At 40.4% G+C, this 23,704-nt stretch overlaps 1 protein-coding gene and 1 long non-coding RNA gene across 2 annotated transcripts in view; one reads left to right on the forward strand and one right to left on the reverse strand.

Moving 5' to 3' along the window:
- LOC144320714 (uncharacterized) overlaps positions 1–11,908 on the reverse strand; it is a 67,882-nt gene extending 55,974 nt beyond the window's left edge. The window contains exon 1 of the long non-coding RNA XR_013386327.1: positions 11,260–11,908. This is a non-coding gene — a long non-coding RNA (uncharacterized LOC144320714). The remainder of the gene's footprint in view (positions 1–11,259) is intronic.
- Positions 11,909–12,160: 252 nt separating this feature from the next.
- The window catches only part of SYNE2 (spectrin repeat containing nuclear envelope protein 2), a 320,213-nt gene continuing 308,669 nt past the window's right edge, over positions 12,161–23,704 (forward strand). Inside the window, exon 1 of the mRNA XM_077909580.1 lies at positions 12,161–12,178. The gene's annotated coding sequence lies outside the window, so the exon portion shown is untranslated. The remainder of the gene's footprint in view (positions 12,179–23,704) is intronic.

Consider the following 23,704-nt stretch of genomic DNA (forward strand, 5'->3'; position numbering starts at 1 on the left):
CCTCTCTCTCTCTGCATCTCTCTGTGTCTCTCATGGATAAATAAATAAAATCTTAAAAAAAAAAAAAGAAAAACCGTTTCACACTTTTGTATAAAATTAAGCATGTATCTACTCAGTTTCCTAGCATCCCTAGGTATTTACCCAAGAGAAATAACAACATATGCTTATAATATGACTTGCACAGAATATTTTCCACAGATTTATCTATAATAACCCCAAATAAAAACAATCCAGTGGCCATCAATGAGTGTGATATACAATGGAAAATTATTTAGCAATAAAAATGAACAAACTGCTGTTATATGCAAAAACACAGATGAGGGATGCCTGGGTAGCTCAGCCATTGAGCATCTGCATTCGGCTCAGGGTGTGATCCTGGCGTCTGGGGATCCCTGCAAGGGAGCCTGCTTCTCCCTCTGCCTATGTCTCTGCCCCTCTCTGTCTCTCATGAATAAATAAATAAAATCTTGAAAAACAAACAAAAACAAAAACAGATGAATCTGTAGGGGCAAGAGTAGGCTGCCTCAAGGTCAGCCACTTTGGCATGGAAATTATGTTGAGTTAAAAGCAATCAAAACCCAATAGATTCCAGAAAATCTTTATACCTCCCCTGCAGCTACTTGCATGTATCAGGAAAAGGACTATTAAAAGAGATTCCTCTTTACCTAAGAAACTTATCTTAGTACCCTAGAATATTATTATCTTAGAAATCCCTTTACCTAAGAGAGAATAGAGCAAACTTTGTTTTCCAAACATCTCTCACCTTCTGGCTAATGGTCTTCCTTTCCTTTGCATATCCAGACCTCTACCCCTCTCCTTAGCTCAGATAAACCTCATGTTGCCTGTCTCTGGAATTCCATGTCTATGTGGATTTCCTATACCTATGAAGGTGAATTTGATTTTCTCCTGTTATATCTATGGAGGTAAATTTGATTTTCTTCTGTTAATCTGTCTCATGCCATTTTGATTCGTACATCTAGAAGGATCATGAAGAGTAATGAAAATTTATTTTCCCCCAACAAATGTCCGAAACAGTCTTTTGAGTGAAAGAAGCCAGCATAAACGAATGCGTACTATAGAATTTCATTTATATAAATTTTATTTAATTTTTAAAATTTTTTTTCAATTTATTTATTTGTGATAGTCACAGAGAGAGAGGCAGAGACACAGGCAGAGGGAGAAGCAGGCTCCATGCACCGGGAGCCCACTGTGGGATTCGATCTCGGGTCTTCAGGATCGCACCCTGGGCCAAAGGCAGGTGCCAAACCACTGCGCCACCCAGGGATCCCAAATTTTATTTAATTTTTTAAAGGCTTTATTTATTTATTCATGAGAGACACAGAGAGAGAGAGAGAGAGAGAGAGAGGCAGAAACAGGCAAAGGAAGAAGCAGGCTCCATGCAGAGTGCCTGACGTGGAACTCGATCCTGGGTCTCCAGGATCAGGCCCTGGACTGAAGGCAGCACTAAACCACTGAGCCACCCGGGCTGCCCATTTATATACATTTTAGAACAGATAAAACCAATCTATGCTTAGAAATCAGATCAATGGATGCCTAGAGGAAGAAATTGACTACAAAGAGGTACAGGGAATTTTCTGGGGTTATGTAAATGTTTTATATTTTGATTGTGGAAATGTTAGCACATGTATATGCATTCATTAAAACTCAGTGAACTGGGGCGCCTGGGTGGCTCAATCCGTTAAGTGTCTGATTTATGATTTTGGTTCAGGTCGTGATCTTATGAGTCATAGGATTGAGTCCTGCACTCCAGTTTGGTTCTGCACTCTCCCTCTCCCTTTCCCTCTGCTCCACCTCCCACTCACTCACTATCTCTTTCTCAAATAAAGAAATCTTTTTTTTTTTTTTAATTTTTATTTATTTATGATAGTCACACACAGAGAGAGAGAGAGGCAGAGACACAGGCAGAGGGAGAAGCAGGCTCCATGCACCGGGAGCCCGATGTGGGATTCGATCCCGGGTCTCCAGGATCGCGCCCTGGGCCAAAGGCAGGCGCCAAACCGCTGCGCCACCCAGGGATCCCAAATAAAGAAATCTTAAAAAAAAAAAAAAAAAAAAACTCATTGAACTGTACACCTAAAATCTATACATTTTATTTTAAATATATTAAATTATTCCTCAGTAAGGTTTATTTTAAAAAATAATGCTATTAGAACCATATATGAGTCATTTAAAAAATTATTTATTTGAGAGAGTGAAAGAAGGAGAGACAGAACATGAGCAGGGAGAAGGGCAGAGGGAGAGGGACAAACAGACTCTCACAGGGTGTGGAGCCTGATAGGGGGCTTGATCCCAGGGTTCTGGGATCATGACCTGAGCTGAAGGCAGACACTTAACCAACTGATCCACTCAGTAACTTATCCACCTATATATATAAAAAATATATATGTATGTATTTTTAAGATTTATTCATTTATTTTGGAAAGAGACCACAAGCAAAGGAAGGAGCAGAGGGAGAAAGAAGCCTTAAGAAGACTCCCTGCTGAGCAAGGAGCCTGGCATGGGGCTTGATCCCATGAACTTAGGTTCATGACCTGAACTGAAATCAAGCATCAGACACTTAACTAACTAATGTAACTACATATACATTTTTTGTGCATATCACATATATGTACATTTTGCGCTGGCCACAGATATACACAGTGTATACATAGAAATGGAAATCTTCTGTTTCAGTTTGCAAATGTTTAGTTTACAAGGTAATGTGAAATTGATCTTCAAAACAATTTTTACCAACAGCAGTGTATAAGAGTTCTTATTGATCTATATCTTCATTAGCTCTTGGTATTTTCTGATTTCTTAATTTTTTCAATACCTAACGGTTAAAAATTACTTCACTATGGTCTTACTTAAAATTTTCTGATTATAATAAGGTGGAACATTTTTTTCCTAGTTATTGACCATTTGAGTTTTCTCTTCACTAAAGGTAGTGTTCAAGTATTCTATTTGTCTACTATTTCTCATTGATTTTGTAGAAGTTCTTCTACATGTTGTTAACCTTTTTTTTTTTTTTTTTTTGAGAGAAAGAGTGCAGGGATGCCTGGGAGGCTAAGTGGTTGAGCGTCTGCCTTTGGCTCAGAGCCTGATCCTGGAATGGATCGAATCCCACATCTGGCTCCCTGCATGGACCCTACCTCCCCCTCTATCTGTGTCTTTCATGAATAAATAAATAAAATCTTTAAAAAAAAAAAGGAGAGAGAGAAAGAGTGCACACACATGTGAGTAAGGGTGGGGGAGAGGGAGAGAGAGACTCCCAAGCAGATTCCACGCCTAGTGTGGAGCCTGATGTAGGGCTTGACCTCATGATCCTGAGATCATGACCTGAGCCAAAATCAAGAGATGGATGCTTAACCAACTGAGCCACCCAGGTGCTCCCATGTTATTAACCTTAAAAATAATACTTCTAGTTATTTATTAGCAAAAGATGCGTTTTTTCAGCAGTAGCAAAGAATTATAATCTGGGACAAGTTAACTATCCAAAGTCAATGGCCAAGTCCAACAACCAAAGGAGAGGTAAGATCTTTTACAGAGGAAAGGGGGAAGCTGGGAAGGCTGTTATAAACAAAAAGTCCATTTACATTTATTGGGAGTTGGAAGTATAGTAGTTTTTCATTGGCTGAATCTGACCATCTCTCATGGGCTGTACTGTTGCCAGAAGAGAAGGTTAGCCCTTCTTTCTCCTGCAGGACCTTTCACCTGCAAGGTCCCTCTCTTCTTTTGGGTCTGAAACTGACAAGTGGTAGGGCATGCGAGCTCTCCCTCCTGAACCTTCTGACTCCATTTTAGTAAAGTTTCCCTTAATTTTCACAATATATTCTGGATTCTAGATCCTTGTCCATTATATGTGCCCAAGATATCTCCTTTCTGTGATTTGTCTTTTCAGCCCTCCCTTTTTAACCTTTATGTTTTATTATTTTTTTCAGTTTTATTGAGAACTAATTGATATACATTACTGAATAAATTTAAGATGTATAACACGATGGTTTGGTTTATATAGTGAAATGATCACTGCAATATGTTCAGGTAACATCCATATTCTCATGTAGATACAATAAAAAGAAAAAAGGAAAAAGAGAAAGTTCTCCTTATGATGAAAACTCATTTTCACTCCTTTAATAGTGTCTTTTAATGAAAAGTTCTTAATTTTAATGTTTTTTAATAGCTAGTGATTTTGTGCCTTTGTTAAGAAATCATTTCATATCCAGAGGTTATGAAGATAATTTCTATTTTCTTCTAAAAGTTTAAACATTTTTGGTTTTCACATCTAAATCCTTAATCCAGGGGATCCCTGGGTAGCTCAGTGGTTTAGCACCTGCCTTTGGTCCAGAGTGTGATCCTGGAGTCCCGGGATCGAGTCCCGCATGGGGCTCCCTGCATGGGCCTGCTTCTCCCTCTGCCTGTGTCTCTACCTCTCTCTCTCTTTCTGTGTCTCTCATGAATAAATAAATAAAATCTTAAAAAAATAAATCCTTAATCCAGTATCTTAGTGGGCATAAGCCTAAACTTGTTATATAAAAGAGAACCCTAATAGTGGGCTTAAAATATAGACTTTTTTCTCTTTCAAGTAACAGCTCCAAAGTAAGCATTCTAGCCTGGAGACTGGTTTTGCTTTATGTGATTTTTTTAGAGACCCCAATCTTTATGATGTCTCTGCCAAGGGTAGTTTGCTGATTGCCATTACATGAACACGATACATCCTTCCACTTATTTAGGTCTCCTGTAATTAATAACTGTAGGAAGAAAACAATAGGGAACAAAATGGAAGATGTAGGGATAGCATGGGTAGGATCTAGGGACCTGGAGGAGGGGCTCCCTCAGGCTATGCTCAGTTCTCTACAAGTACTGGCTCACCTCTGGTGCCCTGTTAGGTACCATGGGACTGGTTCTCCGATGCCCCACTGCTAGTGCTCAGATGTTTGTAGGAGCATTCTGAGATTCGTGTTGGAACTTCTAGGAGGAAGGTGCCAAGCAGTTGAAACTGTGAGTGCCAACAGCAGCAGAAGGCTGGAGGTATAGCTGTAGCTGTCCTCATGCTGCTGAAGGGATCTGATTGGCACTGGAAACAGGAAGCAAGTGTCTTCTCCCCTTCTCCTGCCTTCCTATATCCATCTCCCATTGGCAAAATCTAAGACAAATCATCTGGCAGTGAACAAATAGTGCCACAGTGGAAAACCTTGTGCATGTTTTGTTTTGTTTTTGTGGAACTACTTCCTCAGGGCAAATTCCTAGTGGGATTATATGTAGCTTTTACGAGATATTGCCAAATTTTTCTCTATATGGGATCAAACTATTCTGCACTCAGCAACAATATATGAGAGTGTTTTTCCACAGAGCCATGTGAAAGGAGTGCATTGTCAGACGTTTGAATTTTTGCCAAACTAATTGGTACTAAATAATATTTCAGTGTAATTTTAATTTGGATTTCTTTTCTGAAGTTGGACATCTCATATGTTTGAGATCCACTTATATATCTTTGTGAGTTTTCTGTTCATGTGTTTTGCCCATTTTCTCTATTGGATTTTGATGATTCTAATCATTTTTAAACATACATTATGGTAATTAGCCCTTTACTTGTCATGTAAATAGCAATATTTCCTCCCAGTTTGTCATTTTTAAAAAAGATGTAATGTAAATGTAATTTCACTTCTTTTCAATTTTATGCTTTTAATTGAATTGTTTTGTCTTATGACATTGACTGATCTCCATTAAAATAGTAAGTTATGGAGATAGTGGGCATTCTTGCTTTGTTTCTGACCTTAGTTAGAATGCCTCTAATCTTTCCCTGGCAAGTGAGCTGCTGAGGTATATTGTATTATGTTATGAAGTATTTATCAATTTTTATTTTATTGAATTTTTAAAAAAAACAAATAGATATTGAATTGTGTCAAAGATCTTTTCAGCACCTGTGGAACTAATCTTATTATTTCTTCCTTGTGTATATTACATTATTGGATAAATTATATTAATGGTCTTTTTTTAAAAAAAGACTTTATTTATTTATTTATTAACCAGAGATACAGAGAGAGAGAGAGAGAGGCAGAGATACAGGCAGAGGGAGAAGCAGGCTCCATGCAGGACTCAGAACTCTATCCCGGGACTCCATGCCGGGACTCCAGGAACATGCCCCAGGCCGAAGGCAGGCGCTAAACCACTGAACCACCCAGGGATCTCCCTATTAATGGTCTTCTTAATGTCAAACCATTCTTATGTTTTTAGAACAAATCCATCTTGGACATAAAAACTTTTGTTGTTGGGATCTCTGGGTGGCGCAGCGGTTTGGCGCCTGCCTTTGGCCCAGGGCGCGATCCTGGAGACCCGGGATCGAGTCCCACGCCGGGCTCCCGGTGCATGGAGCCTGCTTCTCCCTCTGCCTGTGTCTCTGCCTCTCTCTCTCTCTCTGTGACTATCATAAACAAATAAAATTTAAAAAAATAAAATCTTAAAAAAAAAGACTTTTGTTGTTGCTTTTTTTTTTAAGGTTTTAATAGACTTTATTTTTTAATTTTTTAAAAAGGTTTTTATTTATTTATTCAAGAGAGACACAGAGAGGGAGAGAGAGATTGAGAAGCAGAGACACACGCAGAGGGAGAAGCAGGCTCCATGCAGGGAGCCGGACATGGGACTCGATCCCAGATCTCCAGGATCACACCCGGGGCTGCAGGCTGCGCTAAACCGCTGAGCAACCGGATCTGCCCAGACTATTTTTTAGAGCAGTTTTAGGTTTACACCAAAAATTGAGTGGAAGGTACAGAAAGTTCCTGTATATGTCCTGCCCTCTACACACTATCAACATCCCCTACCAGGTACATTTGTTGTAATCAATATACTTATATTGATAAATCATTATCACTCAAAGTCCATAGTTTACAGGAGGGTTTCCTCTTGGTGTTGAATATTGTATGGGTTTAGATAATTGTGTAATTACATGTATGCACCATTATATTACCACACAGAATAGTTTCACTGCCCTAAAAGTCCTTTGTGGTCCACCTCCTCACCTTCCTTCCCCTAATGTCTGGAAACCACTGATGATTTTACTGTCCCCATAGTTTTGCCTTTTTAAAATGTTACATTGTTGAAGTCATACAGTAAATAGCGTTTTCAGATTAGCTTCTTAGTAACATGCTTTTAAGTTTCCTCTGTATTTGGTGGGGTCTGGGTGGCTCAGTTGGTTAGGCCACTGACTCTTGATCTCAATTCAGGTCTTGATCTCAGGGTTGTGAGTTCAAACCTGACCTACTTAAAAAAATTTTCCTCTGCGTTTTTTCATGGCTGATAGCTCATTTCTTTTTAGGATTGTCTGGATGTACCAATAAAATTGGTTTGTCCAGGTTTCTATATTTAGTGGGATTGATTTTGGCATATTGGAGTCTAATACTATGAAAATAATTACACAATACCCTGTCACTTTCTATTTTAATGGCTGTCTTATCATTTCTTATTTTGAATGTTTATGCTTTTGTCCACTTTTTTCTAGATTAGGTTTACTAGTCAGTCTGTCATTAAAATATATTTTTTTCAAATAGCAGGCCAATTTACTTATTTACCTATTGGTTCTCTGTATTCAGCCTCATTGATTTCTGTTTTTATCTTTATTTTTTCCTTCTGCTTTTCTTTGGTATAGCTTTTTTTTTTTAAAAGATTTTATTTATTTATTCATGAAAGACACAGAGAGAGAGAGAGAGAGAGAGGCGCAGAGACACAGGCAGAGGGAGAAGCAGGCTCTATGCAGGGAGCCCGTCACGGGACTCGATTCCGGATTTCCAGGATCACACCCTGGGCTAAACCGCTGAGCCACCAGGGCTGCCCTGGTATAGCTTTTTGAGTTAGAAATATAATCCATTTATAGTCATTCTTTTATTTTCATTGTATAAACATTTGAAGGCTACAAATTTTCCCCTAATAATCACTGGTTTGTTTTTTACAGATTCTGATAAATACTGTTTCCATTTATTTTTTGTTTTTAGAAATTATGAATTCAATTTGTACACTAAGTTTCATTTCATCCAATACTTCTTTAAAAGTACACTTTAAAATTTCTAGGTGGAAAGGATCATTTTCTTTCAGATCTTGTTATCAATTTTCAGTATTATTATAATGTTTATTACTATTATTTAATTAAAATACTATTTGCATTATTTCTAGTTCTATTATTGAGGAGTGACACAGTACAATGTTAATTTTCATGACCGAGTCCAAATGTGCTTGGGGAGAAAGTATACTCTCTATTTCTGAGGTGTAAATTTAAATATATCCATGAGATTTACTTTATTTATTATGTTGTTCAATTTTTTATATGTCTAATTTGATCCGTCAGGCCTGCATTGGCTTGAGAGAGATGTTGATGTCCCTCATTTTTATTGTATTTTATTGTAAACTGAGCAGTATGGTAAATTCAATGTTCTGCATTTGAGAGTAAAACAAACAAGATATACAACAGGGTTCCTCTAAGTGGTGCTTTTATTTTGCTAAAAACTTCTCTAGGTTCTAATCCAGGGACTGCCGATACTAGTTTTATGTTATTAGACAAATATTTAATTCTCAGGCTTTGTCTGTCTCCCATGTAAAATGAGATGAGTTATGGGATATTTCTTTAATCCAATACAATAATTTATCAATACAATAAAAGTGCTTTTGAAATAATGCCCGCTGTTACTGACTAAAATTATTGCAATAATAGTGGTTATTTGTTAAATGCTTCCTCCCTGCCAAGCTCCATGCATAGCACTTTACATATGTTTTCATTTAATAGTGGCATATTTGTCTTAGTTTTTCTTCAAACTCTAGAATGTTGGCCTCTTTGATTCAACTGGCAGAAACTTGATTGATTGGCTCGGTATTTTAGGAGACCATCAACTGCATAAATTGACAGTGGGTACTTGCATGTTGTTGGATCCAGCTTTTTATTTGAATCAGGACAATGGTCAGAGAGATCACATTGGTCAAGGGAGCAATTAGCCAACATTTATTTCTGTCAGTTTCCAGGTTTGGCAGGAAACAAGACCAGAATGAGATAAGGAGCTCAGATCTTTACAGGGTGTGATTGAAATCTTGGACAAAGAGGAACATAGCCGTTTTCCTGGCCAGCTATTTTCATCCCAGGCCTATACAAGTGCTCCCAATGGTAAAAAATATTGTGGCGAAAGATTGTTCCTTGAGATCAGCAGACTTAATATCCTAACAAGGAGTAGCTTAGCTCTAAGCCAATGTCCTTTTGTCTTTAGTAGTAACTCTGTTGATAAAATGGAAGTAGTAAAATGGTTTCATCCTGCCTCAGATTAATTAACATAATACATGCCCCTTCAGCTAAAGATAGTTTGTGTTGTTCTTAAACTCAGTTATCCATCTGGTCAATCATGTAACGTTATTATCTTCTATTACCATCAGGATTGATAAATAGATGATACTAGTGTCAATTTTTCTTCCTTCTGTGCCCCTGGCAGAGACTCAGTGTCTATTCAATTTGTATCTTTTCTTGCCAAACTTCCCAACATGACACCCAAGTACAAGACTAGAATTTGCTCCCACTATAAAATCCATTGCCATTCTTACATAGGCACTCTGGATGCAAAGACAAGGAGCTGGGCAGCCTAGTGTGGGACACAGGAATGTAAACAACAACTCTAGTTCACAGCAATCCATGCTGTGACAGAGAGGAGTTGCTGCCTAACTTTAAGAGTGGTGAATTTAATTTCTTTAATGGCACGAGGATATCCAACTCACCTGAATGCCTCAGACTATGTTATTTGTCCTGCTCAGTACAATGTGCCAGTAGGTATTGAATGTCTGCTTTGGCAGTTCTCACCGTATGCCACTGCATGCTTGTGTACCAAGTCACAGATGTGCTTTTAGTTTGATCAATTTGTAAAATTTGTGTTTAGCACAATTGGAGCTGGCAATTCCCTCAGGTAAGCTGTTGAACTGAATGGGATCTTCTGCTATAAATACAGATGCTGGATGTAAATAATAGCTAAGAGGCATAACATGACATCATACTATGTTATTGTACTGTTTTTTTTTTTGTTTGTTTGTTTGTTTTTTGTTTTGTTTTGTTTTGTTTTTGGTGCATGGGAGAATGTGGGCAGGGCTGAGTTCATGGCAACCCTGACTCTGCCAGTCAGAGATGTAAGCATATGAGCCATCCGCTCACATGCTCAGTGTTGTGTTTCAAAAGAACCGGGTGTGGCTCTGTTTGGTTTAGGTATGTATTACTTTTTATTTTCATTTCAAAGCATAGAGGATCTGTTTCAGTGCTCCTGTCATTAGTCTAATTTGCTGATTTAAAAGTAGGTTTTGCTTTTATATCCAAACAGGCATGGCTAGGAGACACTATAGATCATTAAAAGACTCTAACTGGGGACATCTGAAAACATTTTGAGACACTTTATTCTGGACTCTGGTAAGTGCACTAGATACAATATGGAACAATAGTCCTTTCACTTTGAGGACTTGTAGCATAGATGCCTAGAAGGGAACAATAATTAAATGATTCATAATATTTTCTCCAGAGACTGTTGCCATGATGATTTTGCAGCATTTACTCTAAAGGAAGCAACCGATGTAAAATGGAAATGAATAGCATGAATAGAACAGAGACGAAAAGTAACAGACAATGCTTTGTAGACAGCTCCATGAACCCTAGAGCCCACACTTTCCTGAAACTGGCTCTTTAATTTGTATGTATTGCATCGGGCAAAATGTTTCTATGAAAAGACACTCTCAGACCAGAAGGATCTTCTTGCTTTATAGACCTTTGTTGTGACCCAAGCCATTAATTATAAATAATGCACACATGGGTAGTCTAAGAAGAGAAGTGATACTATCGGAATGATTATCTTGGAATACAAGGAATGGCACATAGGTTGACACTGTGCTGTTTTGTTGAGTTGAGCTTTTGCCCATCAAGAAAAATGTGCACGTCAAATAACTGAATCATTCCAGTACTCAAAGAGTACAAGTTTTTGAAACGGTTGTCCCAAACCTTGGGTAAGATCTACAATTATTTTTTTTTCTTCATTAATATGTGTTAACTGAATGCATTATCAAAACTCTAATGTCTGCTCCTTACCATTTGGTTTGGGTCATAACCACCAAATTTAACTAAGTAATCCAGGCAAGATTCTGTAGCCACACAATATATATGAACTTGGATTTATAAGAAGTTAAATTTGATTGCAATACAAACACAATAAATATTTTAAAGTCACTTATTTATGTAACAACAGTGAGTTCATACAATACCTTTCATTCAGGACTCTAAGTGCTTTAATAATGCTGCCCTAGCCGTGCAGGAGGTAAGTGGGAGTCAAATGACATCATCCTGAGTCCAAAGGCATTGAGTAATTTGCTGGTATATCAAATTGGCACCTGCAGGATGGATTCCCAAGGACCCAGCTTCCAGTGAGTTTCAGATCTGGAAGATGTATACGGTGTCATAGGATTGAGGCCTTTCTGGAGCCGGGGGAGGCAGGGACCCAGGGTTCTGCATTTTCACAAAGCCTCGCCTTCCCTCCAGGGGATCCTGAAGTCTGGACCACGCTATAAGAAATACCGACCCAGATCTTAGAGGTCATCAAGTCCCAACTCTTCAAAGGGTCCGCAAAGATTAGATGAGTCCGTCAAAGTTTGGTAGCTAATTTGCACATCTGCCCGGTCACCCCCATCTCAAAGACCCAGGAGTCCGGGAAGGTTGGAGAAATTCCTCGATGAAATCGGGCGGAAAAGCTTTTCTGAGGGAGTCTGTGACATCCCTCCGGCCCCCGGCCGTTAACCTGCCCCGAGTTAGCATCTCCCTCAGACCGTCTCCGACGTCCCGAAACACGGAAAGAAAGTTGGCGGCCCAGGGCGGCCGCGGGCCCGCGGGGGAGGGCGGCTCCGCCTCCGGGCCCGCGGGCGGGCTGCGCACTGGCCGCCGAGCGGCGGGCGCGGGACTCGGAGGCGGGCGGCGGGCGGGCGGGGAGGCGCGGGGCGTGGTCTGTAGCTCTCCAGGCGCCGAGGAGCGGAGCGCGCTGTGCTGCGCGCGGGGCCTCGGGCTGGACGGAAAACGGAGCGAGAGCCAGCGAAGGGCGCGATCCAGGGAGCGAGGCCCGCGGGGCCCGACCTGCGCCGGCCCCGGCCCCGGCCCGCGCCCGCGCTCACGCCCCCCGGCCGGCCTGCGGCGGTGAGCGCGGTCGCGGCCCCCAGCGCCCCGGTGCGCCCCGGAGGGAGCGGGCTGGGGCGGGGAGGGAGGGACGGACAGGGAGGGAGGGAGGGAGGGGAAGGGGCGGGGGCGGGGGCCCCACCCGCTGCGGGGGTCCGAGCCCGGCCCCCGGAAACTTTGCCGGGGTGGGGAGCGCGGGGTGCGTGGAGGGCGCCGCAAACTTGTCAGCGGGCGGGGCGCCGCGGGGATCGGGGCGAGCGCCCGCGGGCCGCGATGGTCTCTCCGGCTTCTTTGTGTCACCTCCGGGCCCCAGCGCGCCGGTCCGCCCGGCTCAGAACGGGGCTGCGCGGGGGGCTCGGCCCGGGTCCCCGCCCCGCCCCCGCCCCCGCCCCCCGCCCCGCCGCCGGGCCCAGGCCCCCGCGCTCCGGATCCGCCGATTGTTTTCTTCCCTCGCGTCACGCCTGGGCGGGAAAGATTTTGAACCCCGCGTGAGCTGGGGGCGGAGAGCCGGGCGCGGGGCTTGCGGAGCGGGGGCGGCCCCAGGGCCGGGGCGCTCCGGGCGAGGGGGGGGGCGGCTCGCGCGGCTCGCCCTGGAATTCCGTTGGGATCGCTTGGGGTCTTTGTTGTCTGAATTGCCGTGAGGGTCTGACGGGAGCACTCTCTCCCCTTTAGGTTATTTTTTCTTCTATTATAAAAGCGGGCGGTGGGGGTGGGGGTGGGGCTGGAGGTGGGGGCGGGGGCGGGGGGGCTTGGGTGGAATCCGTGCTGCTCGGAACACCGCGAGCCACCTTGCTGGATGATGGAGCTGGACAAGCCCCGGGGTAACACCGGCCTTTGTGGGCGCTCGTTATTTCCGAAAGTTAGGATTTTCCCCTCCCCTAGTGGAAGGGAGCGCCTGAGCTGGAAGCCAGCCGCGCGGTTGTGTGCAAGCTCCGGCAGGTCGGAGCCCAACCCCGCCAGGGCGTTTCTTTGTAGCCGCTCGGCACTTGGGCATCGCTTTTCTTCTTCTTCTTCTTCTTTTTAAAGTTCGTGAGATTTCCAGCAACTTTCATCCGTCCTTCTGAAAGTTTCCATAGCTCCGAAGTCCTCCTTGCGGTTATCGTGTGGTTGTGCTCGGATGCGTTCGGCCACTTTTAGGGCTGCGGGTTACAATGAGCGTCTGAACCTACCTGGCCCTAAACCGCCGCGACCCCTGCCACCGAGACCTCGTAAATACCACCAGGCGCGGGCGTTCACCTTTTAGGAGATGGACTATTTGCCGTGTCCCTGTGCTTTAATGCGTGACCCCTTTTTGAGTTTTCTCTCTGGAAAACCGTTGGGACTTTCAAGGGCTTTCCCGAGATAATCACTAAAGGGCCTTAGCCCCGCCATTACGCCCCCTGCCCCCCAAGGCCCCACGAGGGCGAAGAAAGCAGGTGTATTCCTCACCAGGAGTTTCGGTGAAGACTCTGGAGATGCCGAAATAAGTAAAAGAGTGGGAATTCTTAGTTCTTTGTTCACATGCTTGAGTTAACTGAGCTAAGTTTGAATTCAACAAAAATAAAATCCAACCAGTTTGGTCAGTTTAGCCCCGTACATAAAGACTGCTAAAAAAAAAAAAAATAAAAAAAAAAATAAAAAAAATCATGGGAATAAGTTTACCCAATTAGCAATTTTACAAGCATTTCAGTGCATTAGTGCTAGTTGTGTTTGCAGGATATTGCCGTTTGTTTAGAGAACCGATCACAAGGGGATTATGCTAGGTAGTGCCCAGTAGCTTAACAGAGTTTAAAGCTCAAAAATGGAATCTGCCGCGTCTTAATAAGGAAGGGTAAAAGTGAAACGCAATTGGTTAATTTGTCGTTACCCAGATGTTTTTAATATAGATTTTTGGTAATTTCACAAAATTACTCATTCATTGACTCAGATAAGCTCTTAACCGTATGTTGACGATGGTGCTGAAATCTGGGGTTCCCAATAATAATAGTTTCCATTTATGGAGTGCTTATTTTGTGCCAGTAAATGCTTTGCATAGATTACCTCACTTAATAAATATTTATTGAGTGCCTACAATGTATTGTGCTAGGTGCTGGAGTTGTAATAGCACAGGCTCGGGACTGCTGTGGTTCCCGCCAGTGGTGGGCAAGAGCTGGGGAGGATCCACAGGATGTGAAAAACATTAGCAAACTAATTGCAGTTTTAAAAATGTCCATCAGATCACACATTTCCCTGTTAAAAATTCTTCAGTGGCTTCCCATCTCCCTCCGAGTGAAAGGCAGACCTGTTTGTGGCCTCCAGAATTTACACCATCTTGGTCCTCCTCCTTCCCCAGTCCTTCACCTTTTCGATCTTATCTGTTGCTCTGCTTCTTGCTCATACTCTCCAGCCAGACTAGTTTCCCTGCTGTTTGAGGTGCCTTTGGCCTTGCCGTTTCCTCTGCTTGGAATGCCCTCCGCGCAGCCCGCATTTCGGTCTGGTTCCCTCCCTGACCCCCTTCACTTCTTTACGCAATATTGTGTTCTCAGTGAGCAGTGGCAAAACCCCAGATTTAAAAATCATAACCCCTCTTGCAACTCCCATTCCCCTGTTGACGATTTATTGGTTTTCTCCATGGCACCTATGGCCATAGAACTAATATACTCGGGATCTCTGGGTGGCTCAGCGGTTTAGCGCCTGCCTTTGGCCCAGGGTGTGATCCTGGAGTCCCGGGATCAAGTCCTGCATTGGGCTCCCTGCATGGAGCCTGCTTCTCCCTCTGCCTTTATCTCTGCCCCCCCCCCTCTCTCTGCGTGTGTCTCATGAATAAACAAATAAAATCTTTTAAAAAATAAATTAAAAAAAAAAAAAAGACCTAACATACCCTGGGTTTTACTCATTCCTCTGCTAGACCACACTCCATCGATGCTGGTAGTCACTGTGGTGCCCTCAGAATCTGGACCAGGGCCTGATGAGCCGTAGGTCCTTAAGAAGCATTTGTTGAGTGGACGTTGAGTAGAAAGGAGACAGCGACCAGGGGCTCCTGTGTTAATGGTGAGAAGGCTTCTCTGTGGAGCTGCTGTTTCTGCTGCGTCTGTGATGAGAAGGAGCTGTCCATGATGTTGGGGCAGGAGGCTGTGGGGACCATGAGGCATCACGGAAGATCAGCAGGGGAGACAGCACTGAGGCAGGAAAGAACTCCGCGACGTGTGGCTTTATTGCAACTGGGAGGGGATGTTTGTGCCTGAGCTTCGTCAGCTGGAGGGAGAAAGCTAAGTGAAGATGGAGTGGTAATCAGGTGAAAGACAGGGCCTGTGTAGGCCAAGGTTTGGATAAATTCACAGTGAATCCTCATACATACCCTTCCAGCCCTGTTTGAAATTTTGTAAAACTGGGCGTCAGATAATATATATATATATACATTTTTAAATTTATTTATGATAGTCACAGAGAGAGAGAGAGAGGCAGAGACATAGGCAGAGGGAGAAGCAGGCTCCTTGCACCGGGAGCCCGACGTGGGATTCGATCCCGGGTCTCCGGGACCGCGCCCCGGGCCAAAGGCAGGCGCTAAACCGCTGCGCCACCCAGGGATCCCGGGCGTCAGATAATATTCTGAGGCTACCTGGTAGGTGAATGGCAGTGCCTAGGCTAGGAAGCCAGGCTCTCCGACCTCAGTATACTTATATTTGATCACTGTGCCAGCGTCAAACGATAGAGACCCTATCCTGATGGATGAGCCCTTGCTGTATACGTGTGGCAGTGTGGGACAAGATGGGTTCTTCAGGGCTATGGGACAAGGGAAGCACCTGGTTCTGCCGGGGAGTGGAACAGGCCAACTAGGAAAAAAACGAAATAATAAATAATATATAATATATAATATAATAAATAATAAATAATATATAATATAATAAATAATTTTTCCTTTTTAAAAATTATTATGAAATATATTTCATATATTTTCATATATTTCAGATTGGCTACATCTTAATTAAGAAATGATGTTAATGTTAAAAGCAATAGCCTGTTCTTCAGGGCTTTCCTGTGTGTTCACTTTTTATTCTTGCTTGCTTTCACATCTACCAATGACCTGTGTCATATGCCCTCTTTCTTACTTTTACCAAATAAAAGTTTGTTTCTGGAACAGTGTAAAATCACTTATGTTTGAAGCCTGTAATTCTTCACTGATTTTCAGGTTATGTTCTTTTTTGATTGTTACCTTAAACTGTCTACACTTTGTGGGGTAGTGTGATAATTCTTACACTGGCTCTGTTGAGTGTAATTGACACACAGCTGCACATATTTAGAGTGTAAGATTTGGTAAATTTTTTACATATATGTAGATCTGTGAAACCATCTCTCCCTTGGGCCCCTCCCTACACCCTGCATCCTCTTTTTCTAGACAACTGAAGATACAGTTTTTTGACCCTATGGATTAGTTTGTATTTTTAGAATTTTATATAAATGGAATCATGCAGTAAGGGCTCTTTTTTTTGTCTGGCTTCTTTCACTTAGCACAATTATTTGGAGATTTCATCCATTTTGTGTGTATTCATTCCTTTTTGTTGCTGAATGGTATTCCATAGTATGGATATATCTCAGTTCATTCATCATTCACCCATTGGTTGACATTTGGCTTTTTTTCCAGTTTCTGGCTATTAAAAATAAAGCTGCTGTGAATATTTAAAAAATTTTTTTGAAACGATTTTTTAAAAATTTATTTGAGAGAGAGGGAGAGTGAGAGAGATCACAGAGGGAGAGGGAGAAGCAGACTCGCTGCTGAGTGGACAGCCTGATGGGGCTTGATCCCAGGATCCTGAGACCATGAAGGCAGATACTTAACCAACTGAGCCATCCAGGCACCCCAGGCTGCTATGACTATTATGTACAGTTTTGTGTAGACATTTGCTTTCATTTCCCCTGGGTAAATATTTAGGAGTGGAATGGCTGGATCATATGGTAGATGTATATGTTTTGAAGTGGTTGTACCATTTTAGATTCCCAAAGTTGTATATGAGGGTTCCACTTGCTCTGCATCCCTGTCAATATTTGGTGGGGTCAGGCTTTCCATAGACATTCTACTAGAGGTGTAGTGGTATCTCATTGTGGTTTTAATTTGCATTTCCGTGATGGCTAATGATATACTTATATACCATCCATATATCTTCTTTATTGACATTTCTGTTTATTTTATTTTTGGCTCATTTTTTTATTGGGTTGGTTTCTTCCTTATTGTTGAGTTTTGAGAATTCTTTATATTTTTTATATATAAGTTCTTTATCAGATACAGGATTTGCAATATTTACTTTCAGCCTATTCCCTGTCTTCTATTCTCTTAACCAGTATTAGAAGATCAGAAGTTTTACATTTTAATTTATTCTTTCATGAATTAAACTTTTGATGTTGTACCTTAAGAAATCTTTGCCTAACTCAAAGTGACAAAGATCTTTTTGTAAGAGTTATTTATAACTTTTTATTTATTTTAGTTATTTATAAGCTTTGGGAAAGCTCTATAAAAAGAATGTAAAACCATAAAGTTTTCATTTTACGTTTATGTCAGGCTACTTTGAGTTAATATTTGTTTACAGAGCAAAGTATGAGTTGAAGTTTATTTTAACTGCTACTGGGAACACTTGGCAATTTCTAGAGACAGATAATGTATGGAGATGATGTCTTGTGTGTGTTAGGGGTGGGAGATGGGTGGCATTTGCTGTTGGCATCTAGTGGGTCAAAACCAGGGATGCAGCTCAAAATACTACAATGAACAAGAGCGATCCTCTCAACAGAGAATCATTCAGACAAAATGTCAGTAGTGCCAAGGTTGAGAAACCCTAGGCTAGAGGTTTATCAATTTTATTGACCTTCCCAATGAACCAGTATTGGTTTTATTGACATTTTCTTTTGTTTTTCTATTTTCCATTTAACTGACTTTTCACTCTGATCATTATTGTTTCCTTTCTTCTACTTACTTTGGGTTTAATTTGTTCGTCTTATTTTAGTTTCCTTTTTTTTTTTTTTTCAAATTATTTGAGAGAGAGCATGAGAGAGAGGGGTAGAGGGAGAAGTAGATTACCTGCTCAGCAAGGAGCCCAGTGTAGGGCTTGATCCCAGGACCCTGAGATCATCACCTGAGCCGAAGGCAGACACTTAAACCACCTACCCACCCAGGTGCTCCATTATTCTAGTTTCTTTAGGTCATTGGTTTTGTGACTGTTTTTCTTTTTCTGTATAGATGGTTAGTCCTATAAATTTCCTCCCAGATACTGCTTTAGTGACATCTCACAAATTTGGTATGGTGTAAATCCATTTTTATTCCGTTCAGAATACTTTAAAAAACACTTTCTTTGATACGTTTTCTGACTGGGAATTACCCATATTACTTGGTCTCCAAATATTTCTGGATTTTCTAGAGATCTTTCTGTTAATGATTTCTAATTCAATTCTGTTGTTGTCAAAGAGCATACTTTGTATGGCTCAAATCCTTTTAAATTTATTGAGGGTTATTTTATAGCCCAGAATAGAATTTATTTTGGTAAATGTTCTATGTGCACTTGAAAAGAATGTGTATTTTAATTATACCATGTTAAAGGAACATAATATCAAGATGATTTATCCCTATTCATGTTAACCTCAATCACCTGGCTGAGGTGTCAGGTTTCTCCACTCTAAAGTTCCTCTTTTCTCCCCCTTCTGTTCTGTACTTTTTGCTAAGGAAGTCACTATGTGCAGCTCACACTTAAGGAATGCAGAGTTGTGCTTCACCTCCTTGAAAGGTGTTACTTTTTTATTCAGTGTGATGATCCTTGTCTTTTATTTTTTATTTTTTAAAAAATGTATTTAAGTAATTTCTGCACCCAACGTCTGGGTTGACCCTGAGATCAAGAGTCACATGCTCTTCTGACTTAGCCAGCCAGGCACCCCCAGTGTGATGATCTCTGTCTTTTAATTGCATTGTTTAGACCATTTGTATTTAAAGTATTTATTAATATGGTTATGTTTAAATCTACAACCTTCCTATTTGTTTTCTGCTTTTCTCATCTGCTCTTTGTTTCTTTTTTACCCCTTTTTAGTCTTTGTTTGGATTTATTGACTATTTTCCATCATTTCATTTTATATACTTTTTTTTTGGCTTATTAGCTATCATTATTTTGTTATTTTCATGGCTGCTTCAGGATTTGTAGTATACACTTTTAATTTGTCACAGTTGACCTTCAAGTGTTATTATCCCACCTTATGTACAGTATGAACATCTTGCTATAATAGTATGTTTCCATTACTCTCCTTGTGACCTTTTTGTTATTGTCATAGATTTTATTTTTTGTCTGTTAATAGATCCCACACTACATTATTATTTTTGTTTGAAGTTATTTTTTATTTAAAATGTTTTTTAAAGTTAGCTCCTTTTTATTTTTTATTTTATTTTTTTTGAGAAAAAGAGGACACACGCATGTGCATATGAATGGGGGAGGTGCAGGGGGAGAGAGAATCTTAAGCAGGTTCCACACCTGGTGCAGCGTCCCATGCAGGGTTTATCCTATGATCCTGAGATCATGACTTGAGCTGAAATCAAGAGTTGTATGCTTAACCTACTGAGCCACTCAGGTGCCCCTGAACAGTCAGTTATTTTTTTAAGGAGATCTAAATAATAAGAAAAAAAATCACATATGTATCCATACAGTTATACAGGTTATACTCTTTATTGTACTATTGTTAAATAAAAGAAATAATATATATGGAGGTTTATTGGGTTCATATATATATGTATATATAGAAATATATATTCTAACTTCTAAAGTTAGAATAAAATTTTTAAAAAGTAGTGAAGGCGCACCTGGGTAGCTCAGTCAGTTAAGTGTCTGCCTTTGGCTCAGGTCATGATCTCAGGGTCCTGGGATCAAGCCCCACAATGGGCTCAATGGGGAGTCTGCTTCTCCTTCTCATTCTGCCCCTTCCTTCTGCTTGTGTTTTCTCTCTCTCTCTCTCTCTCTCTCACTCAAATATTTACAAAATAAATAATAAATAGTGAAATTCAGAAATCAGAGCATAGTTCATTTTCTTAAACTAAATCTGCTGAATTGCTGTTGAGCAGATGATTACTATAATAGAAAGATATTTCAGGATACTGTAGAATATTAGAACATTCAGAATACCTGAACTTGGAGAACTCTCTAGACAGGCAGTGCTGAGTGTGTTGTGTTTCTTTTCTTTCCTGTGGGCAATATTAGGAGGATGGAGGTAGATGGGGGAAGGAATCAGTCCACCTGTGCTAATTACCTTCCAGACCCTGAGAAACTTTAAAACATGAGTTTGGAAGCATTTTTGTTTCTTTTGATGGTGTGTGAGATGAAAAGTACTTAGTTATAGCTCCTCAGGTCAAAGTAACACATTTTTAAAATTTTTATTTATTTATTTTTAAGATGATTTATTAGAAAGCAGGAGGAGGAGTGGAGAGAGAGGGAGAAGCAGACTTGATGCTGAGCCTGGGGACCCTGAGATCATGACCTGAGCTGAAATCAAGAGTCAGTCCCTCAACGCACTGAGCCACACAGGCATTCCGCACAAAATAAAAGATTTGACAACAGTGAGCTTCCAGCTCCCACTTGTCAGTCTGTGCTGGATTGAAAACTCCAGTGTGAGATGCAGTTCTTAGACTTCCAGAATTCTCCATCTACTTGTTGCTCTAGTTCCAGCTGACATTTAGTCTTCCCTTGGGTATTGCCAGTGTTTGCTTTTGTCACCAGGGAGTAGCTCCCCTCCATCCAGTTATGTAAATGCACCCCTATTCTAAATATGAATACACTGACAAATACTCAGCTATAAATGAGTGGGGAAAATCAATTCATTCAACAAGTTAATTTATTTTGTAAATATTTATGGAGTCCGGGCTCTGGAACATTGATGAAAATTTATGCCCCTTGCTCTGAGACAGGCAATTGTCTAATAGGAGAAAGGCCCACAAACAGAGGAGCATGCAATCCCAGGTAGTAACTGGTGATCACTACAGTGGAGACACCAACAGAGTCATGGGAGTAAGCTCAGAACAGTGCTTCTCTGAGTGTGTTCTGGGTATCAGCAGCATCAAACCTCCTAAATTAGAAACCTTGGGGATAGAGCCCAGCAATCTGTGTTTCACAAGCCTTCCAAGTGATCATGATGCACACTTAACTTTGTGAACCAGTAGCATAGAGGATGAGATGATCTCTGAGATTTTTTACCCTAGATTTCAAATTCTAGGAGTGTGATTTAGAAATGTGATATTTACTCCATTGTACTTTTTTTTGCTTATGCTATAAAAATGCATGGAAAGCATCATGTTAGTTCCAATATGTGTTTTTATTATTAATACAATTTCTCCTCTTGTACCTACTATTCATCATGAACTACAATATTGGTGTCATTGATTCCTTGTCCTATATCCTCATGTCTTCGCATCCTTAGAGATGACAGCCTACAAAGAACAACACTGTGTAGCAAAATATCAGTCCATAAAATGACATACTTCCTTACTGAGGTTAGCTCATTGAATATAAAAGATTTGCTTACGTATCATCTAGATTGGGAGCCATACATAGTGAAGTGCTTTGGGTACACAAGGTTGTATACATATATGTGTGGTTCTCAGAAGCCATTGTCACTTTCATATGTGATATAATGTGTGCCAGTGTGCGTTTCAGACTTTCTAAGGTCAAGCTAAGTCTAATGATCCCGTAACCAGGAATGTCTAAGAGATTTATTACCCCACTATACTTTAAAAGCAGTGTTGGCACTAATGAAGTGTCATGTAAAACATTAATTGCTATGTGAGTAAAACAGAAATTCAAAATGGCAAAGTTATGCCTGACACTGGAGCAGTAGTAAATTGGATTTTAAAAAACCTTATGAAACATTGCACATCTATCCCAAAGCAAGATAATAGTGAAGTGAACGCCTGTGTAAACATTACTCAGTATTGTTAATTGTCAAATCCTGCCAGTGTGGCTTGACCTGTACTCTCACCTATCTTCCTTATGCTGGATTATTTTGAAGTAAATTCCACACATCATATTATTTCATCCATAAATAATTAGATTTTAAATTATTTGAGCTATTAAGATGCTAGAGATGAATATGAAATTGAATCACAAATAGCCATGGTTACACATTAAATTATAGATAAAGTTTATCTGGAATTTATTTACACAAAAGATAGTAAAACAAAACAGTAGTGTGGAGATATGTGTACATATATTCCTACTAAAGTTCACTAAAAATAAATATAATGGTTATGACAGTGAATACATTCTACCAAAATATTTTATAAACCTTCATCATCATGATTGTAGTATATACATTATATTTATAGATAATTTTCCAGAGAGTAAGGAATAATATACATCCATGTGCTGCCAAAATTGAAATACTGTGCTTGATGGGGAACCTTTAATTTGACAGGTAGGTTTTTGTGAAGGGAGTTATTATAAGAAGGTTTTATAGATTTCTAGGCCAATTTTTAATATATTTAAATTAAGAATTCTCATTACTCATTTCAGCAATTATGTTGCTTTATTTGAAAAGAAAGAGTGTTTAACATTCAGGGATGAACAATACATCTTTCAAAAAGATCTCATCCTTAGTACTTGTACTACACACAGTCTTTTTATCAAGGTTAGAATTAACCTATTTAGTTAGAGCTTGGGGTGCAAGATACTTCATGTTTGGGGTGTGTGTGTGTGCGCATGTGCACAGAATTCATTCACACAGACACACCACCTGTTTTCTCCTAATCTGGCTTTGGAGTACAAGTTGTGGGACCCTGAGGAAAAGATGATTGTATTGTGCTAAGTTCTTCAGGTTTGGCTGCTTCTGTGTGATACATTAATTAATGGGTCATACCATAGAATTTACCTAATTTTCATTTACAAAAGATTTAATTACTCAGAAGTCATCTTTATCTTTAAGTGTAAATTGAAAAAAAAAATAAAGACTGTTTCCCATGCCCCCCAAATAAATAATAAAGAAAAAAAAACCCCACAACTCAAATGAATCTAAGCTATTAGTACTATGGTAGGTTCTAGCCAACATGATGGGATTGTTTGGTAGAATAATACATGCTAGAGCTATGAGTTCAAAATTTTAAGCAAGTGATTTAGAAAGAAAAAAATAAGAAAGGAATGCCTACTATACTTTCTGCTTTTAAAGCTGTTAAAGGTGTGTTTTATTATGTGTACTTGTGTGTTGATAAGAAAAATGGGTCACAAGTGTTTTCTTGAATATCATTTTTAGTCACTCATTTGATGACACTGAGTAAGAGCTTTTCCTGTTAATAGACCTTTGTTTAAAGGAAAGTCTGTTACCTTTGTAGTCTTTGTACTTTCTTTCATTATAGGAAGCCTCAACTTAGTTACATAATAATTGATTTTATAAGTAGTGTTTAGTTCAGAACTGGTTATGATTCCTTCTAGGCCAGATGAAAAGAAACTCCAGAATGTTTATAACCACAGGTTGATGATTTGGTTACAAGACTCTGTTGGCGAAGGTTTCTGAGACTTGGAAAGTAAGCTTGCCCCTTTTATGACTCATCCTGTCATCTCCCATTTGACTGTGTTTTCTTAGTAA

The sequence above is a fragment of the Canis aureus genome, chromosome 9 (assembly GCF_053574225.1).
Source record: "Canis aureus isolate CA01 chromosome 9, VMU_Caureus_v.1.0, whole genome shotgun sequence".
NCBI lineage: Eukaryota > Metazoa > Chordata > Mammalia > Carnivora > Canidae > Canis > Canis aureus.